We start from the raw sequence: 18,898 nt of genomic DNA on the forward strand, positions 1-18,898 counted from the left end.
CCTACCCAAACCCATTGAAAGGTAGATATTTTCAAATTAGTAATGCTTCTTGGACACAAGGTGCCTAACCTAAGGCAAGTAGGGTCCAATCCGCACCCACTTATCCTCATTGTCAGTTTTGTGGTCGGTCACAACATAGTGTTATGAAGAAGGGAAGAATTGGTGTTTCAAATATGGTCAGTTGGGTCACATACAATAAGAGTATCCCATAATGATTGTTACTTGGGTAAATAAGATGTCGATTTCCACTTTTTTAGCTCTTGCACCTAGGGGTACTGCTTCTAGCTTCGATATTAGTCGAGCTTGTCTCAATTCTCTGACTATTCCTTGGGTTCCTGAGGAACTTTCTGATACTATCGTAAGTATGTCAAAACTTTTTTCCATGATGAGTGTCAAAACTTTTTTCCATGATGAGTATGCTTCACTTAGCATGAGGTTCCCTCTCTCCTATGTGACTCCATCTGTGATTGTGCATTTTATACTTAGTCCTAAAGTTATTTTGGACTCTTTTCTATTTTAACCTTGATACACAACTCTGTGGTTCTAAGGAGTCTATAAGGGGTGTGTGGTATCTATTGGTAGTTAAGAAACTCTTGTTGATTTGATAAAGTTAGACATGGTTGACGTTGATATTATTTCTGAGAATGGATTGGTTACACTCATGCTATGCGTCCTTGGATTGTTAGAACCATAGGGTTGTGTTTAAGTTCCCTAATGAGTCAAATTTTGGGATGGGAGAATGGTTCCCTAGCTTCTAAGAAAAAGGTTACGTTATATCTTAGAACTCGGAGGCTGTTCTCCGAAGGAGGGTGCCTTTATTATTTTATTCAGATGAAAGGCTCTAACTTGGAAGATCTTTCTTTGCATTCGGTTTTTATGGTGCATGAATATCTTAGGGTTCTTTCTGATGACCCTTATTGTGTCTTTCAAATGGAGAGGTTGAGTTTGGGATTGATCTTATTTCGGATGCTTATCCAACTCCCATTCCATCTTTATAGAATGGCTTCAATAAAGTTAGAAAAACTTAGGGAGCAAATAAAAGGGTCACATAGATAAAGGTTTCATTCACTCTAGAGTTTCTTCATAGGATATCTTGTTAGTAGTGCAGGGTGGTTAATAGATGTTAGGTTGAATCTACATGTTAATTTGGGTGAAGAGAACATGTCAGCTCGGGGATAGCAATATGAAAGTTTTGGAGATAAATTGGTTAGATGGACGAGGTTTAGGTATACGAGGACCAAACGACCCTAGTAGTCATCCTACATAATACCCTTAGGGCAGAATGATGTGCTTATAGGTAAAGTGTTTCATAGGTCAAGGGTTAATCTTAAATTTTCTTCTACGGTGGACTTCAAGGGAAGGTCAGAGTGCATTCATTTCATTTCTAGTAATTCTCTCCTATCTCCTTTAAGAGAGCATTCTACTAGTGGTGACTGCATTCCAATAGCGCTTATGCCTAGGGTTTGCATCTTGCATTTATTTTATTCCCTAGATATGAGTCTTGAGCCTACATTGCATTACCTATGGTATATGTAGGGGTGTGTCTTTTGGTGTCCAGTCATAATGACTCCTCCTATTATATATTGTGTCAGGATGACTTTCATTTATGACCTAGGTGCTTTCTGTGCTTTAGTTCCTTAATGACCCCTCTTATTTTAGGGTAGTAGTGGCTTTAGAGGTGTGGTGATGTTTTGTAATGAGGAGTAAAAGTCGTAAGTGGGGGAGGCTCTGGGGGTGACTACTAGAACTAAGGTTTTGGAAAGAGGAAGGGTAAGTTAAGGTTGTGGTCAAGAGAAATGGCTAAGATAGGAGTAGATAGTGAAAACTCTTAGTGGAAGTGGTAGAGGTTGCAGAATTTTTGGAAGAATAGATCACACCATGGGTGTAGAAGAGGTAAGCTTGAATGTTGTGATTGATGGATATACCAAATCATGATGTCGGGTACTTAATAAGCTCGGTGGGGCATGATGCTTCGCTAAAGTGATGGAAGAAGAGCAGTATTTTGGGTGGATGTGAGAGATAGAGCCTAATGGATTAGGGTAATTACTCCTTGCTTTGGATAGACTTGAAGTTAGAAGTGGTGTATGTTTAGGTTTAAGCTATCATAATGATATGTCTCTAAGAAGTTCTAAGTTGAATTGGGTTTGCTCTCTAGCATGAATTCTACTCTTTCGATATCCCTTATGTGTGTTGGTAAAGTGTATAGGTGATCCTTCGTTGGTTACTTCCTTAGAGGATGTTCGTATTTTGAATTCTTTGTCCTATAAGGAGGTCCCAATAAAGATATTGGGTTGGTAATTTTGCCGGTTGCGAATGAAAGAGGTGGCTTTGGGAAAGGTTCTATGGAGGAACCAAAATTTAGAGTAGGCTACTTGGGGAGAGAGGGGGCGGGGGCGGGGGTGTGGAAGAGGACATAAAGTCCAAGTATCCTTATTTGTTTTCCATTTTGGAAACTCGTGGTTAAGGTATATGTTAATCTTCTTAATTTGATTTATGTCTTTGTAGACACTGGGTTCAAGTACCTAAGCTTTGAATTGAACGAGTGTCCTTGAAGGACAATGGGTTTGAGTCCCAAATTCAATAGACCGAATGGTTGATTGATAATGATCTTGGCATGTACCTTTTGTTTGTTGTATGTATTGATTTCTCACTTGGTTAAAGGTTAGTTGATGTGTAATAATGTGTTAACTCATGTTTATGTTTTTCTTGCTCCTCATTTGACAACGAATGATCCTAAGTGGGTGAGAATGAAACACCCAAGACCTTGGCCCTTGCGCGAAATTCTTGGGTTTTGGACATTCTGTCAATGATACAACTCAGGGTACTAGTAATACCCTTGGATATGACTTAATGACCCCTCAATCATATCTTAGGAAGTGTGGTGGGGGTTACACACTATCCAAGATGTGACTTAGCCTCCCCATGGTCATACCTTTAGGTACAAGTCATACCCCACCTAGTCTTATGAATGTTGAGCTTGATCTTGTAGACACTGTCTTGGGTACGGGTTATTTGTACCATTTGTATGATAATAAATGAGTCCTTTATGTGTGGTCGTATCCTAAATAATGTAGGGGTCCTGGTTGAGGCCTAGGGTATGATTTAGGGTACCACTCGTACCTTAGGGTACGGTTATGTGAGGGAGTCGTATCCTCTTGTGGGTTAAGTTTTCATCTTTTAAGCTGAGGAATTTATAGACATTTACCAACCCAAAAACCTTATGTCCTCTCACTATATAACCTATTGTAGACCCCCTTAACACTTATTTGGGGGATCAAACATTCCAAAATATTCTCCTAAACCTCTCTACCAAGATTGAAGCTAGTGGCTTGAAGACCAAGATTTTTCCCGTGAATCTTCTTGTATAAGGCATGTATCTCTTCTCTAATTGTTAGTTCAAAATATCATGTGTTTAAAACAATGATTTTGACTTGTAAATGGTGGTTTTGAAATCAAATGTTGAAAGTTTTGAAGCATAGTGTTGGGTCATTCTTACTCTTGCCTTAACTTGTGTTTTCACATATTTTTGATGATAGTTTGCATATGTGGGTGCTTGTTAAATATTGTTTAACAATGGGGTCGAGAGTAACCCTAGATTTTATGATTCTTACTTTTGCTTTAGTCTTGATAACAACATGTCCTCAAGTTGTTTGTAAAAAATATCTAAGAGAAATAACTATTTACTTGTTAAAGGTGTATTGAACTATGGTATTAGTCTAGTGAATGTGAATGAGATATGACGGTGATATAATAAATATGAATGCTTGGTAAATAGTTGGTAATGGCATTTTTAGACACGTAATGGATTAATGGATGTCTTTGGTAATTGGTTGATGAAATGGGTTAAAGCCCTTAAAGATGGGATTGAATGATGTTTTGAACTAAAGTTGAGTATAAGAATTTTAATTTAGAGTGAATGATTTGTAAAGGTTTTGGCGACTATAAATTAACTTTCTTTGCAATATGACTAAGGCATTGGCTTATTAAATGATTGGTTGCTAAAATGGTTTTATAAAGGTCATGTCGTCATATATGGTGTTGAATTATGGCCATGGTGGCTTGGGTTGGCTAAAAGAGGTTAGAGTCCTTATGTATTTAATTTTAATGGTTGTCAATGTCTAGGCAATAGGTTTGACTCGCTTAACTACCAAGTTGGTTGGTCTTAGTTAGACGATGGGTTTGATTTCCAAGGTCATATGAATAAATTGATTGATCGATAATGGTAATGGCATGGTGTATATTTGCAAGTGGAGTTGGTATGATAATGCGAATGAGGTGCCTATGGTGAGAATTTGACTAAGTGGTTGCGCATGTGAAATAATATTTTTAAATTGGGATTTAAAAAAGAAATGTAGCAAGACTATGAAAGTGGAGTCTGAAGGGCTAACACTGGAAACTATGCCAGCCGGTGTGGTGTCATGCGACCGAGAGGACTGAGTCCCCCGATTGAGACATGCAACCAGGAGGTTCGAGTTCCCTGTATGAGATATGCATCCGAGAGGTTTGAGTCCCCCGTATAAAACATGTGACTGGGAGGTTCGAATCCCCTGAATGAAACCTATGAAAGAGTGGTTCGAGTCCCCCTTACTACACGTAGTGATTCATAAGTTACCTCGATATTGTTGGGTGGTTTGAGTCCCACATAAAAGCATATACGGTTATGGATATTCTCTGATTCGTGTGGCTACACATATCGGGGCCCTTCTAGTTAGGGGAGAGGTTGGCCCATATAGCCCGTGGGTGCCTTATTCTATGATGGTAATGCTACACATCCCAGGTTAATGATATCAAGTTCATGATAATACCATTCCTTACCCTGGCATGATATACTTATACATATATATATGCTTATACATGAATATATATATTTATATGGATTACTTTGGTTGTGTGCGTTGATTGATTGGTTTTGAATTGTTGGAAATATTTTATCCTTATCATTGAGTTACATGATAGCGTTCCAACCACTTACCATCTTCGGACTCTATGCCCCCATGCGACATAAGGGCCAGATCTTCTTCTTCTTCTTCTTTTCCTACGCAGTGACCAGGTGTTCAAGCAGTTCTTGTGTTGACATTGAATTTGTAAGATCTGGAAGGCATACATTTCATAGTCTTTCTATCCTGTGTCATAGACTTATTTAGACTAGGTATTTGGTTACTTTTAGGGTCATGTTCCGACATATTATAGACATTGGATTGGTAGAGGCTTTCTGGATGACTGTGGACTAGGGTATGTTGGTTAGTATGTTGATGTAAATAAAATATTTAGACATTGTCTAAGTTATGAATATTAGTCCTATGTTCGCTATCTTGAAATATGGATGGAGTTCATCCAACACTTGTGGATTGATGTGATGGTTAGGTTGGGTTGGCGGAGCGATCTCCAGTCTAGGTTGGAATTGAGATGCCCATACGACAAGACCTGATTTTGGGTCATGTCAGGTTGGGCGGCCAAAGTAAGATTTTGGGCTTCGCCTGTATTCACCGTAATATTATATGTTGTTCCTGTAGATGTGTTGTTCAAATCTGTGGTAAGCTTCTGACTTTCGGAGACATATCCATTTCCTTCATGTTGATACATTATTTATATTACTAGTTTCTTTTGAAAAGTCATGCACTAGAATAATTTTACTCCTATGTATTAATAGGCTTTGTGCTAGGTGATACCGAGTTCGTAAATGGTTTTATTTTCTACTTTTGTGCTACCTTTGGGACATATTTTATTTTCGTATATATTTGGCCTAATTATCCCATTTTTTATTCTTTCATTTTTATTTTACTTTCTATTTTTCAATACATATACCATGGGTTCTAGCTTAACTACTAGGGGTTGCAGTACATGTCCTGATCTAATTTTGGTTCGTGAGACATGTCTCATAGGATCTTTAGATAACTAAGGCGTTTCTTAGTGTAGCCAAGTTTTCAATTGAGTTTGTGACCTTCTTCCATATGATTTTGACCTTTTTATAGTAGGTTTCTAGCAATCATCTCTTTGAAAATATCCACTATCCAAGGTGAATTGTGCCTTTTGATCTACAGTCTAATATGCGGTTTTAAATCATCCCTCTATGACAATTTTCTGCTTTTTTTATAATTTAAGTCACCAAAACATTCTAAAATCTACGAAATAGGAAATTAATATACAAATAGAAGAAAACATAATGAAGCAAGTCTAAGAGCATTCAAAACTATAAAGAGAGGATACATATAAGTGCTAATTTCTAGGCACATCGGTTATCAAAATGTTTTCAATTGTGGTAATCCAAAATATTTCAGACCAAACTGTATTACAATTTTTTATTTCTACTGTAGTGCTTATTTACTCCAATATTACATACTATAATTTTTTTCCTCACACCATCATTTGTGGTTTAAATAATCAAAATTTTCAAGTCTCCCTATGTCTTCAAAGGGCATACCCAACGAACAACACTCTATGAACAAAAGTTAACATCCTAAAATTAAGTAGAAATATGAAAACTAATCCAATAGATTGAATACAAAACTATATAGTTCTAGTAGAAAAATATGAAGTGTGTCTACATGGTGTTTCTAGGAAACTATATGAAGGAAAGCAATTTCTCCAACACGATGGAAATGGTTAAACAAAATATTTTTTGAGGATACAATGTCTACTCTAGAAATCAAACATACAAACTTTCATTCTCCTATAATAAGAACTCAACCCAAAAGAATGGAGAGTGATATTAAAAGTACTGAAATGGTAGAATAAATACTATTTTTATGTAAATTAAAATAAAGAGTTACTTAAGGATTATCTTAAGGATTCTTCCAAACAACCTCATGTAAGAAAACTTGTCCTAAACATTCATGTCACCCAATGGGTGCTTTTGGTTCCATCCAACAAATACTTCAATTTAGTTTTTGTATGTTTTTGGGTCATGAATTGTGGATCTCCTATGCGAACCGAGCCGACTTATTTCATTATATGAAAGAGGTTCAGATCAAGTAAATCACAATTTTTAAAAGTGGGTGAAACAGTTGCCACGTAAATGTTGACAAACTAACTACAACCTCTCTTTATAAAATTGTTCTTCCACCTAGATAGAGATTGATGAAGCTAGGAAAAACAGGAAAAGAAAAAAAATATTAAGACTTTATTTTCAAGAGATACAAAATAGATTTGGGTGATTTCTTTTTATGGTAGCAAAATCAACGACTTCTGTAAAAAATTTAAAGAACACATTCTATTCTTTTCCACCTATTTTTCTTCAATGGTATCAGAACCAGATTAGTTTTTTCATCTCTAATTTTATGTGTTGTCAGGTGTAATGGAAATAAGATTTCATGCTAAAAAATATGTTCTTAATTATTTAAAAGATTATGAAAGTAACAGATGTATTATTTGTTTAAAGGTTGAAAATTGAATTCGGACTCACCATAGAAAGAAAGTAAGACTAAATATGGACATGGAATTTGGACCAATATGAATCGAACACACAACCTTTTGATCTACAATCAACAATGCCATTGCGCCACATATCCAGTTATAAGTATGATAATTTCTTTTAACTCTTCAATAAGTATTTTTGGAGCAGAAAAAACACAAATTTGTGTGTTTTCTTTTTTATTTCTATAATGTAATATTTTATTAGAGAAGAATACAATTTTGAGTCAGTGTTTGCATTTCTCCATAAATCATTTTGAGATTATTTTAGAGATGACGTGATGAACAGAAAAATAGATTTGAAGATTTTCTTCTTTTTATCCATAATTGAAGTGTGAAATTTTCTTGAGAGAAGATGGAGAGAGTTTCGAGCAAAGAATATAGATTCAGGAGTTTGGCACGCACGTGAATTGTATATGCTGACTTCTGATCCAGACTCAAATGGTCTACCATCATGTAAGGAATTCTGTTATAGATTTGAACATTTCCTTCAATTCCTCCATATCTATTTTGGAGTAAAAAAATAGATATGTGCATTTTCTCCTTCTGTTACATCAATTAACTATTTGGATAATATTAAAAGGATGCAAGTAGATATCTGAGTACGTGTTTCTATTCCACCATAAATTCTTTTGAGATTTATTTTGGGGAAGAAGATAAGAAGAGAAAAATAGATCGAAAAATTGACTTCCATATCTCCTTAATTCAATTGTGAATTTTCTTTGAGAGAAGATGTAGAGAGTAACTTCTTTTAAATGGAGAGTAGATAGAATACTTTGTTATTATTGAATGGGAAGAACAATAAGCATCATACTAGTTTTTAATTCCTTTAGGAAAAGGAGAAACAGTAATTGTGCCTAGGAAAATGATGAAGTGTCAGTAGTATAATTTAATAGTAATGGTGAACATTCTTTGAATAAAGATACTTTATTAATCAAAAAAGGACCTTAAAATCCTTTTATTAAAAAAAAATTATTTACATAATAAAAAAGAGAAAGACCTATTACCAACCAAATCCGAGCATAGACAAGTTTCAGACAACAATGATTAGGAAAGTTTGAGAAATAGCAAAACAAAAACAAACATCTTCACCATTGTGGAATCTTCTCTGCTACACAGACACAGATCATATCTATCAGGTAGATAAAAGACAAAGATCATCTAATGTTTATAAAACTCGTGATTTGAAAGAAATTATTGAGTTTGGGTTTTATCACTTAAGATGTTTTATTAGTCTCACAAAAGTCGTAAAATCAGTCCAGTCGAAGACTTCTTTACCTCAATTGACAACAAATTTTTTCTACATCCCCAAGATATATATCTATCCTCTATCTGTTAGTGTAACCATATGATTATAATTTTTAATTTTACCTCATTTTTTCTCTTGACTGATTGAGCTCATCAAGGAAATGATACCACTGTCTAAGAGAGTGAAATATGAAGGTCCATTAATGATCACGTTAGGTAAAAGCTTTATTTGTCTTGCAGAAATCCTTTGTATTTGTATGATATAATCCTCTAGCATTAATATGACCTTTCTTGTGCAATGCTTGTAGTGGTATTCTTCTTATTCCTACAGTGCTTCTACTAATGTACATACTTTTTTCTCATGTTGTGAATGTTGTATCTCTATATTATCCGTCATATGTAGTTTCTTAATCTATTGATAGTGTGTTATTGTTGTAGATTTATATTTTATAGTGCATCCAATTTAAAACATTAAAACTCCCATTGTGTAGCTTTTTAATTCTAAGATTAGGAATTTGAGCTTTGCCCATGTTCAGTAGATCTTAAGCTTCTCTTGGTAATTGTTGAAATTTAAAATAAATAGCATTATTTATACCTACAAAATAAAATCTTTGTTAGCAATAAAATGTACCACTTTGTTGCCTTCTCTGAAGGTGTGTTCTACCACAACATCTACCTCATTCATAAGTGTCTGTTCTCTTCTTATCTCCATTGCTACACACCATCAAATTTCTCACCTCCCATCTAAGATCTTCGACATTGGTAAAGAATCAGTTTCTAGACTGACAGATAATAGGTTTTGACTAATGTAGTATTCAAGTCCAATTCTCAGACCTACAACATTATCCACCAAGTTTCTAGTATCATCAATCCTTCTATCATCTGCATATACCATATCCCAACATTATCTATAAAATGCAAGTGATCTTGGGTCAATATTACCTTTTGATTATCCATTAAAGTTAAATTTATATAGACCACTGCTAGGCATCTTCTAGTTTATAACAGTACACCCAATCCTAGGTGTATATCAGCCATAAACCTCAGCAAATCCAGCTAAGAATCAGGTATATTCACTTGCCATGGAAAAAGAAACTTGACTAGACATACAAGATTCCTTATTATTTCCATTATTCTGCTCAATTATGATTTCTTACCTCCATGTTCAATAGAATTTCTTCACTTCCAAATTTGCCATAAGATAAACATTGACACAACTTTATAAATAGTTTGGAGCTTTCAGATAGTTCTACTATTCCATCATTTAAGAAAATTAACTTTATTCTTTAGAAAAGGGCCTCAACTCCTGCAATAAATGTAAAATATTATTACACGATCATAGATACCCTGCAATGCATAAAAAATGTTATATAGGCTCCTGAATACCATTCTTTTAACAACAGCAAACCATATTATAACACAATCTATTCCTAATGAGAATTATCTTATAGGTAACCTCTGTTTCCATTATCTCCAAAAGAAAAATGATAACTTAAAAGGTGTTCATTTCATCCATATTACTTTGAAATTCTATTGGATTTCTTTTTTTTGGTCTTAAACTATAATGACCTTTCAGGTCATTTTTTGTATTTATACTTGTTTCCCATTAAAGCATTCCTACAGCTGCTCCAACTTATTTATGATCTGCTGGGACTGACAGTTTGGTTATCAGTTTGTGCATTTGGTTTTTACAGCCAATCAGCTATTTTGAAGCCTTCGTTGGTTTGGATTGGTAACCAGATAAAAACATCTGTAAAACAACCTCGTATGCTTATTCCAACTATTCCAATAGCTCCCAAATATCGATTTTAGCTAGGTAAACTCTTGGTTCGGGTCTCAAGGCACTCATACTTATTTCATCCTATTGATCAAAAAGTTAAGAAAATAAAAAATAAGTGTAGGACCTACTTTTTGTCAACATGACCTCGGATGAAAATTTTAACTGCACCATTTACTCTTGAATATTGAATTTGATAGGGTAGCATAGTATGTTTGCAAGTACAGGATCCCCGATGAATCCCGAGAGCTTGGTAGTGACTTATTGTACTGGTCCACTCACTAATAGCAAGCCATAAGTCCCAATCATGATACCTTTGGAAGGCCACTAAGTTTCTTGATTGTTGTCTAATATGTCGCGATAGTGACTCACCTGACAGCCACCAGATGTCGTGATCATGATGGTCGGGTCGCTATTTTGATACCCAAACACCTGGGAAGGGTATAAATACCCCATATTCAACCCATTTTGCCCATTCTTCATTCATTTTCAAGAGATTTAAACCCTAAAAGTTGTGAAAAATTAGGATTAGATCTTGTAGGTAATTTGGAGAGCATGGATAACGATTATTACGTGACTTTCCTTTAAATTTGAGGTAAGATTTCTTCTCATTCATGGTGGATTTTCTTATTTCTTGTTTAAAAATCTCTGAAACTTTGTGACTTGATTTTAGCACCAATGTAACTCAGATTTCACTCATTTTTAGCATAATTACTTCTTGAGCAGGAGAGAATGAGAGGTTAGCTTCAGAAATATGATTTCCATAAATGGGACCCAAATGAGATTTTTGAGTAATTTTGGACCTGAAGCACAATGGTGTGATATGGGTAGAAGTGGCAAATCTAGCCCAAATATATTTGACCCACCTATGTTGTGAGAGGTTGGGCTAGAGTGATTTTGAAGACGGACTGATTTGGGTCACAGCAAGTGAATCCATCATAAATCATCAACCCAAATGGTCTCACATTGATTCCCAACTTTGACCCATAAAGAAGTTTAAACCTAGCACTTATAATTCCACTTTTAATATTCTTAATTTTTTGGTTGTTTCAATTATATTCTTTTTCCGTGTTGAAAAATTATTGTAATAAACAATTTTCTTAATGAAAAAATAATTTTCCACCCCTACCTACAAAAAAGTTAAATATTTTATAAATTTTTTTTTTTAAAACAAATTAATATTTTACCCCACCCACCTCCCACTATCTCGACCCCCACCCCCCCTCCCCCCTCAAAATAATATTTTTAATTTATTCTTTTTATAAAAGTGAATTTGCTCCCAATGGTTAAGCACTACTCAGTGTCCCCCCTTCCCCTTACCCTCAAAAAAGATATTTAAATTTTTTCTTATCCCACCCATCCTCCCTATCCTAATTTACCCCTGCCCAACTCCTAATTTTTTAATTTACATACAAGAGGTTTAAAAATGAATTACATACAAAATACTATAAATAAAAACACAAAGTTAAGTTTAATAGGTAGTATAGTCCTTATGTCTGGTTAATCAAGGAGATAACTAATATCAAGAAGAGTACTATAATTAAGTTTTTTGGTGTGATGGTTTTAAATGGTGAATCGAAATTAAAACATTTAAGATACGAGGGTAGGTTGTGTTGTGAATAATTTTATTATATTTTTTTAGTTTTCTTTATTTTTACTTAAAAATAATAATAATAACAACAACAACAACAACAACAATATAGATATAAATATAAAAAAAATAAAAATTATCATTCCAACCTTAATTGCTACTAGAATAATTGTTCAATTATGGGTTAAGTTGGGGGGATTGGGCTATAACCCATTGTTTAGCTCATCTTGGCCCAACCTATGTTAGCTGATCTATATTTTGGGTGGGTTGAGAAATTACCCATTTGTTGCTTTAGCCTATTTTGACCTGCCCAAATTCGACCTAACCCACCCTTTGCCAGCCCTAGATATGGTTATAATTGTTCTTATCTTGATTAGTAGATTTTAATTTTTATAGCATGGTATCTTATAGAATTTTTTTAAAAGGGAAAGTCGGTGATTTAGCATATTGTTCGAGCTTTCTACAGCTTCCAAGTAGGCTAGGCTTCACCCTCCTTATAGATTGAGCTAGTTCATAGTATGTTTATGATATCATGTTAGATTTGAGATTGATTTTAGATGTTGGTGATGTGATTCACAATACTTTGGATAGTTGGACAGTTTAGGCTATTTGAAAATCATAATTTAGGCATAAACGACTTAGCTGCTTATGCTCTAGTTAACATTTCTATCATAGGGTTGATTGTGGCTTAATTTACTTCTTAGAGTGGATGTAGATACCTTAACCTAGTCCAAGGTAGAAACTTATCTAAAATGTATTTTGGGGATTTAGACATAGGCCCTTGACCCATTTTAGGTCAAGATTCGTATTAATCCTTGTAAACTTTTATACACTTGTTATGTACTTAGAAAATGTTTACTAAGGTAATGTTGTGGAGATTTGACACTTGATGATTGTGATGAGTTGATATTGAGAGTTGATATTTATTTGTTATTCTATTGATTATTTTATTGATTATGACATTGATGGAGATATTGATGGCATACGTACTTACCGGTTCAAGTACAAATATTGATGATGATATTGATGGCATACGTACCTGATCCAAGACCAGAAGATTATTATAATCTTGATTAGATGACTAATGGTTTAAGTTTAGAAATTTTTTATTATATTGATCATGATATTTGTGATAAAACATTGACAATATTGATTATATGACTACCGATTTGAGTCCAACCATTACCTATGATATTGATAATATGATACCGGTTCAAGTTGGGCAATAGAGTATGCTTTTGAAAATAGGATTATCGATTTAAGTTCAAAAAATGGGGAAATTGTTATAATGTGAAATGACATGGATGGATTCTATTAGTATCAGGGAAGTTGGTAAATTACAATGGTTTGGCTTATGCTTTATGATTGTACCCTCCAAGCTTATGGGGATCCTGCATCTAGTTATTTAATTTTCCATACTTATTGACTTGTGGGGGCCAATTTTGTAGTTATAATTGCATGTGTTGGATTCTTTATGTTATGCTACTATTCTGGTTATTTACTTATTTATGTACTGCAACGTGGAAGTTGATTCAGGTTTGCCTCTATCTTGACATAATTATGTTATCTTGCATTTTATCATATTTATATCATGATAATAGCTCAGTCGGCTAATGATGCCTACTGAGTACCCATGGTTTTGGTGATACCAAATAGACTGGGGATAGCGGGGCATATAGTTACAACACAGGCAATATTAACTAGGCGATAGCAATAGAGCTATAAGCTTTCCAACATAAAAGGCGGTGACATGACTATTTAGGCAGCACGCCATACAAAATCAAAGCTCTTATCGACACCACAGACCATAAATTAAAAGATTTACAACATGATAGATGGTTTTACGTCCATATAGGCGGCACACCATATAAAATGAAAGCTTTTATCAACACATAATATATTTCTTATGACTGGAGCTACACATCCACTAATCACTTAAGGATGGTTACTCACAAACAAAGTTATCTCAACCCTCAATAGGATTGCTTTACTTTGCTAGTCTTTGAATAAATAAAATCGTTAGTATTTTAGTACATATATAATCATTTTGTTTATGACATACACATGCTTTTTACAGCTTTCCCATCGCCTTTAGTGCCCTCAATAGTCCATGGAATAAAGGTATACTATCCCACACCTTAGATTTACATATTTATAATAATAAAATAAAGCATATTGGAAACCTATTGTGTAGACCAAGTTCATTTGATAAATATTGAAAGGACATAGAAATCTGTGTCACATGGACAAATATAGTTTCTTTTCATAATAATGGAAAGTACTTCAGAGTTCCATGTTGCAATCGCAACAAGTATACTTGTCGGAGTGTTTACTAACCCCACTATTCTAACATAAAGAATCAAAGTACCTATCCCTTTGGAAAGAGAGGAGAAAGAGAGAACATAGCCAACAAATATTTTTATTGATGATATGAAACTTTAAAAGAGAGAATTTAGGTGGAGAGGCTAATTAAAAGTAGAGAGGCTAGTCTATAAGTGGAGAAAGTTATCTCTGGGTGGAGAAGTTGATAATCTCCAACTAAAGGCCTATGCTTCCTTTTATAGGATAAGAAATCTCTAGATAATCTTAAAATACAAATAAACTTAAAATAAAATATTCTAAGAGGTAAGTCTTATCTTCTTAAAAAGAAAAGTCATATGCTATCTATTAAGACTAGATAATCCCTATCTTGGCATACACTTCTATGAGATATTTACAACCTATTTTATTCAAGATGGCACCCACTAATAAGTAATGGGCCTAATAAAAATAGAACACACATAAGTTGTTGGCATGTGACAGCATGTGCAGATAGGTGTGTGAGCAGCTTGTCAAGTAGGTAGATCAGCAGCTTATAAGCCCTTTCAAGTAGGTGCATAAGCTCCTTGCAGGTGTCTACCAAGTAGTTAGAAAAGTAACTTGTAGGCAAACCCATCTATGAGTGTAACCTACTTGAGATGGTTTCATAGTGAAGAGGGTAACTCGATTGAGAGGGTTTCATGGTAAACTTTGGAGGGTAATTCCATGGATCTTCCAATGAATGGTAATATATTGTACATGTCATCTAGCGTATTCTTTCAGGCAGTTTTGGATGGCGTAGGTGATGAACTTACGCATTCTTCTTCCATCCATCAATCGACGCCATGCTTCTTCTTGAGGCGTTCGTAGCCTTCTAAGCTTCTTTTCAGCGATCTGGTGAAGTAACTCTTCATGTTAAACTGATACTCTTTTGGAATGCATCCATTTTTCTAGAAACTAAAGTGTTGCACTACATAATACTTATCTTCCCAGGAGAGTATTGAGATGGGAGATTTTTTGTAGGAGTTAAATTTTTGGCTGAACTTGGACATCGTGGCCTGTGATTCATATCAGATAATGTTGCATGAATAGCATTGCATTGTAGGAATCTCTGAACCATCGAACCCAATATTATTATTGATTGAACCACAACATAAACCTTTTCAGAGCTGGTTGGATTCGATCAAAATACCAAAATTCATCGTACTTGAACTCCATTAGGATGTAATATTTGTTGCATAGGTATGAGAATAACCATAAGAGTTCTTGTGGGAAGTCATTGGCTGGTGTTATTAATACATGACAGAAAGGGTATTTCGGGTGTACTCCTGTAATACCCCGTATCTCCCTAGCTTTATTTAACTCTCAGTTCATGAGTAATCCCATGTAAAATTTTAAAAATACTCAGTATTATTTGGTTTAGAGCTTACCATTGTGTAGGAAATTCAGTCAGCTTTCCAATGATATAAAGTTTGCCCAAATTCAATTCCCGAGTGAAGAGTTAGAGCCATTTTTGTAAAACAGTGTGCCAAATGTCACATCACCGCATTGCAAAGGCATGCCAAATGGCAATTGTTAAAATACAGTAAGCCAACGTGATAAGCCTATATCATGGAGTAGTTCCAATTTCTAATTTGAATTTTCCAGTGAAGCTCTACGATGATGGCGCATCTCTCTAAGGCCATTTTTCTAAATTGTAAATTCCAGTGAGTCTCAGCTATCATGGCGCATTGCGCCAAGGGCTTTTTTTGGAAAATTTTGACCAAAATTAAAATTTTTATCCAGGGTAAAGCTAGACTTTTACCATGATTTTAATACACCAAGATATGGGATTTAATCCCTAAAAATATTTTATACGTATTCTTTATTAGCTTTTCCCCAAAATCAACAATCTCTCTCTCAGTTAGCAAACCCTAATCTTTAAACAATCTAGAGCAAATCTCAAGAAACTCCCCAAGAACTTCAAGAACTCTTCTCCTCAGGTATGTTTGGTGTTCATCTATGGGTTTCTTTCACCTATAAAGCCCAAGAATCCCTTTTAAAAAATACAAGATTGAATTTTTAGGAATTCCATGTTTCAAGAATAATTGTATTCATGTTCATGACATTAATTGAGTTTCAATCCATGATTATTTGTATATTCCATTAAATTAAAGTAGCATGTATATTGAATTGTGTAATTTCCATGTTATAATCCTTGAATTAGCAAGTTTGGGTGTTGTAGTTACAATGATTATATGTTGTCCATGATTACACGCCTTAAAATATGCTCCCCAAGTGTCTGATGGAATGTCCATATGAATTAAGTAGTGAAGTCAAGACATGCTATCATATGTATAAGCTTATGCCATACAAATGTTTGGTAAAATGTCTCTATGAATGAATTATGAACAAGTGGACATTGTTATGCTTTTCAATATCATGCTATACTTTTACTTTTAATGCTATTGAGTCCTAGGGGTATTTAATACTCGATAATCTAACTGTTTACCTAGAGCTTTAGTAGTTACAGAGTAGTCTCAGTAATGTCACAATCAGTAGTACTCAGTCAATTACAGAACTCTTTGAACTCTGTCCAGTTCAGTCAGTCAGTCAACACGATCAGTGATAGTACAGTTAAATCTAGTACAGTCTAGTAATCAGTCCACGGTCTATTCAGTTAGGAGTAGGAATTAGCACCGAGTGAACCAAAGAATGGGGGATCACCTGCCAGTATAGGGTGTGATCCTTAAAAGTAGTCCTTGTATTCTAAAACTAGGTAGCCAGCGTTGGTGAGACATCAACCTGCCAGTTGAGGGTTGATGAGGTATTTCTAGCTGCCAGTCGAGGGTACCACCATTCTCATTAGAGTACCTGCTAGATGAGGGTAAATCTTCATCTTATATTTACCCATGGCACAGTACTGACACCCTTCCAATTGGGGTTATAGGTTGGACCCCAGTTATCTTATTTGGGGTATGTCGGTTAGATGATTACATCCCACAGTCTCAATTTCAGTCTCAGTATAGAACTCAGTTCAGTTCTACAGAATCAGGACTGTCAGATACAGTCAATCAGTTTTAGTAACTCAGTTATTAGTAATCTCAGATATTAGTTACACAATTATCAGGACTCAGAACTCATCTTCAGTAAAAGCTCAGTTACAGTATACATGTATATGCATAGTATTGCATACTCAGTATTTATAACAATTTAAGTTATCTATCTTCTCCCATATTCAGTTGCTCTATATCATACAGTCAGTTATTTTTCATGCATATAAACCCCTGCATTTAACCTTACCTCATCTAGCATACTAGTACATTCCATGTACTAAGACATACTCTTTCTTTATGCTATGATTTCTCATATCATAGGCTCGTACGCTCAGATTCTTAACCGCATATAGATAGATTCAGTTAGAAGCAACAGATTCAGTAGTGAGTCCTTATCTATTTAGGATGTTTTTTTATTCTAGTATTTTTAGTAGCTTTAGTATTTAAATAGTTGGAGTTAGATGGGGGCTTGTCCCATCAATTCCATCTGAGTTAGCTGGCTATCAACTATAAGATGTTTCTCATACATTGTTTAAGCAGTAGAAGGTACAAGGGGCACTGATACAGAGCCTATAAGGTGGGAAAAATTTGCTATTACTTTTCTAGATATATTCTTACCCTTAGAGTTGAGAGAAGCCAAAGTGTTATAGTTCATCAATCTCAGGCAAGGAAGCACGAGTGTGAAAGAGTATTCCCTCAAGTTTACTTAGTTAGCCAGGTATGCTCCCCATGTAGTAGCAGACAGTAGGTACAGAATGAGCAAGTTTGTATCTGGAGTGTTAGAGAGTATGGTTAAGGAGTGTAGAACTGTGATATTGATTAAGGAGATGGACATATCCAGGTTCATGGGCCATGCTCAACAGATAAAAGAGGCTAAGAATAAAGAGAGAGAGAGAGGTAAAGCAAGAGAGCCAGAAGTAGTAGGTTTAATTTTACTCTGTCTAAGTCAGAAGGCGGTAACTATTCCCAGTTTTCCCAAAATCTTAAGCACTATCTTTGTCTTCTATTAGTTGTCCAGTTCTTAAGTTCACAAATGGTATCAAAGATAGGGTGCTAGGCTATAAATCTTAGGGTAGTGTCAGTAGTGCTCGAACAAATCCTCTTTGTTAAAAGTGTGGAAGAAACCACCAGGGTGTATGCAAAGATGGAAGTGATGTTTGTTTTGGGTGTGGCAAGACGGTCTATAGAATTAGAGATTATCCTCAATCAGGTTCTCAAGATCAGTATAATCGTTCCTCAGCACAGTCTGGTCGCTTGAATCAGTAGGGTGCTACTTTTTGTACCACCAGTGGGCAATACCCAAACAGGCTTTAAATGCACTTCAGTCTAGATAAGATTAGGAAAATTCTCCTGATATGGTCATTGGTATGTTATAGATCTTCCATTTATATGTTTATGCTTTGCTATATCAGGAGCTTCTATATCTTTCGTAACTCCTTATATAGTCATTAACTTCGAAGTCAGTCTAGAAATCCTAGCAGAGCCTTTCTCAGTATCCACCCCAGTGGGTAAATCTATCATAGCCCGATGGGTATACGA

Source organism: Capsicum annuum, chromosome 8, assembly GCF_002878395.1.
Source record: "Capsicum annuum cultivar UCD-10X-F1 chromosome 8, UCD10Xv1.1, whole genome shotgun sequence".
Taxonomy (NCBI): Eukaryota; Viridiplantae; Streptophyta; class Magnoliopsida; order Solanales; family Solanaceae; genus Capsicum; species Capsicum annuum.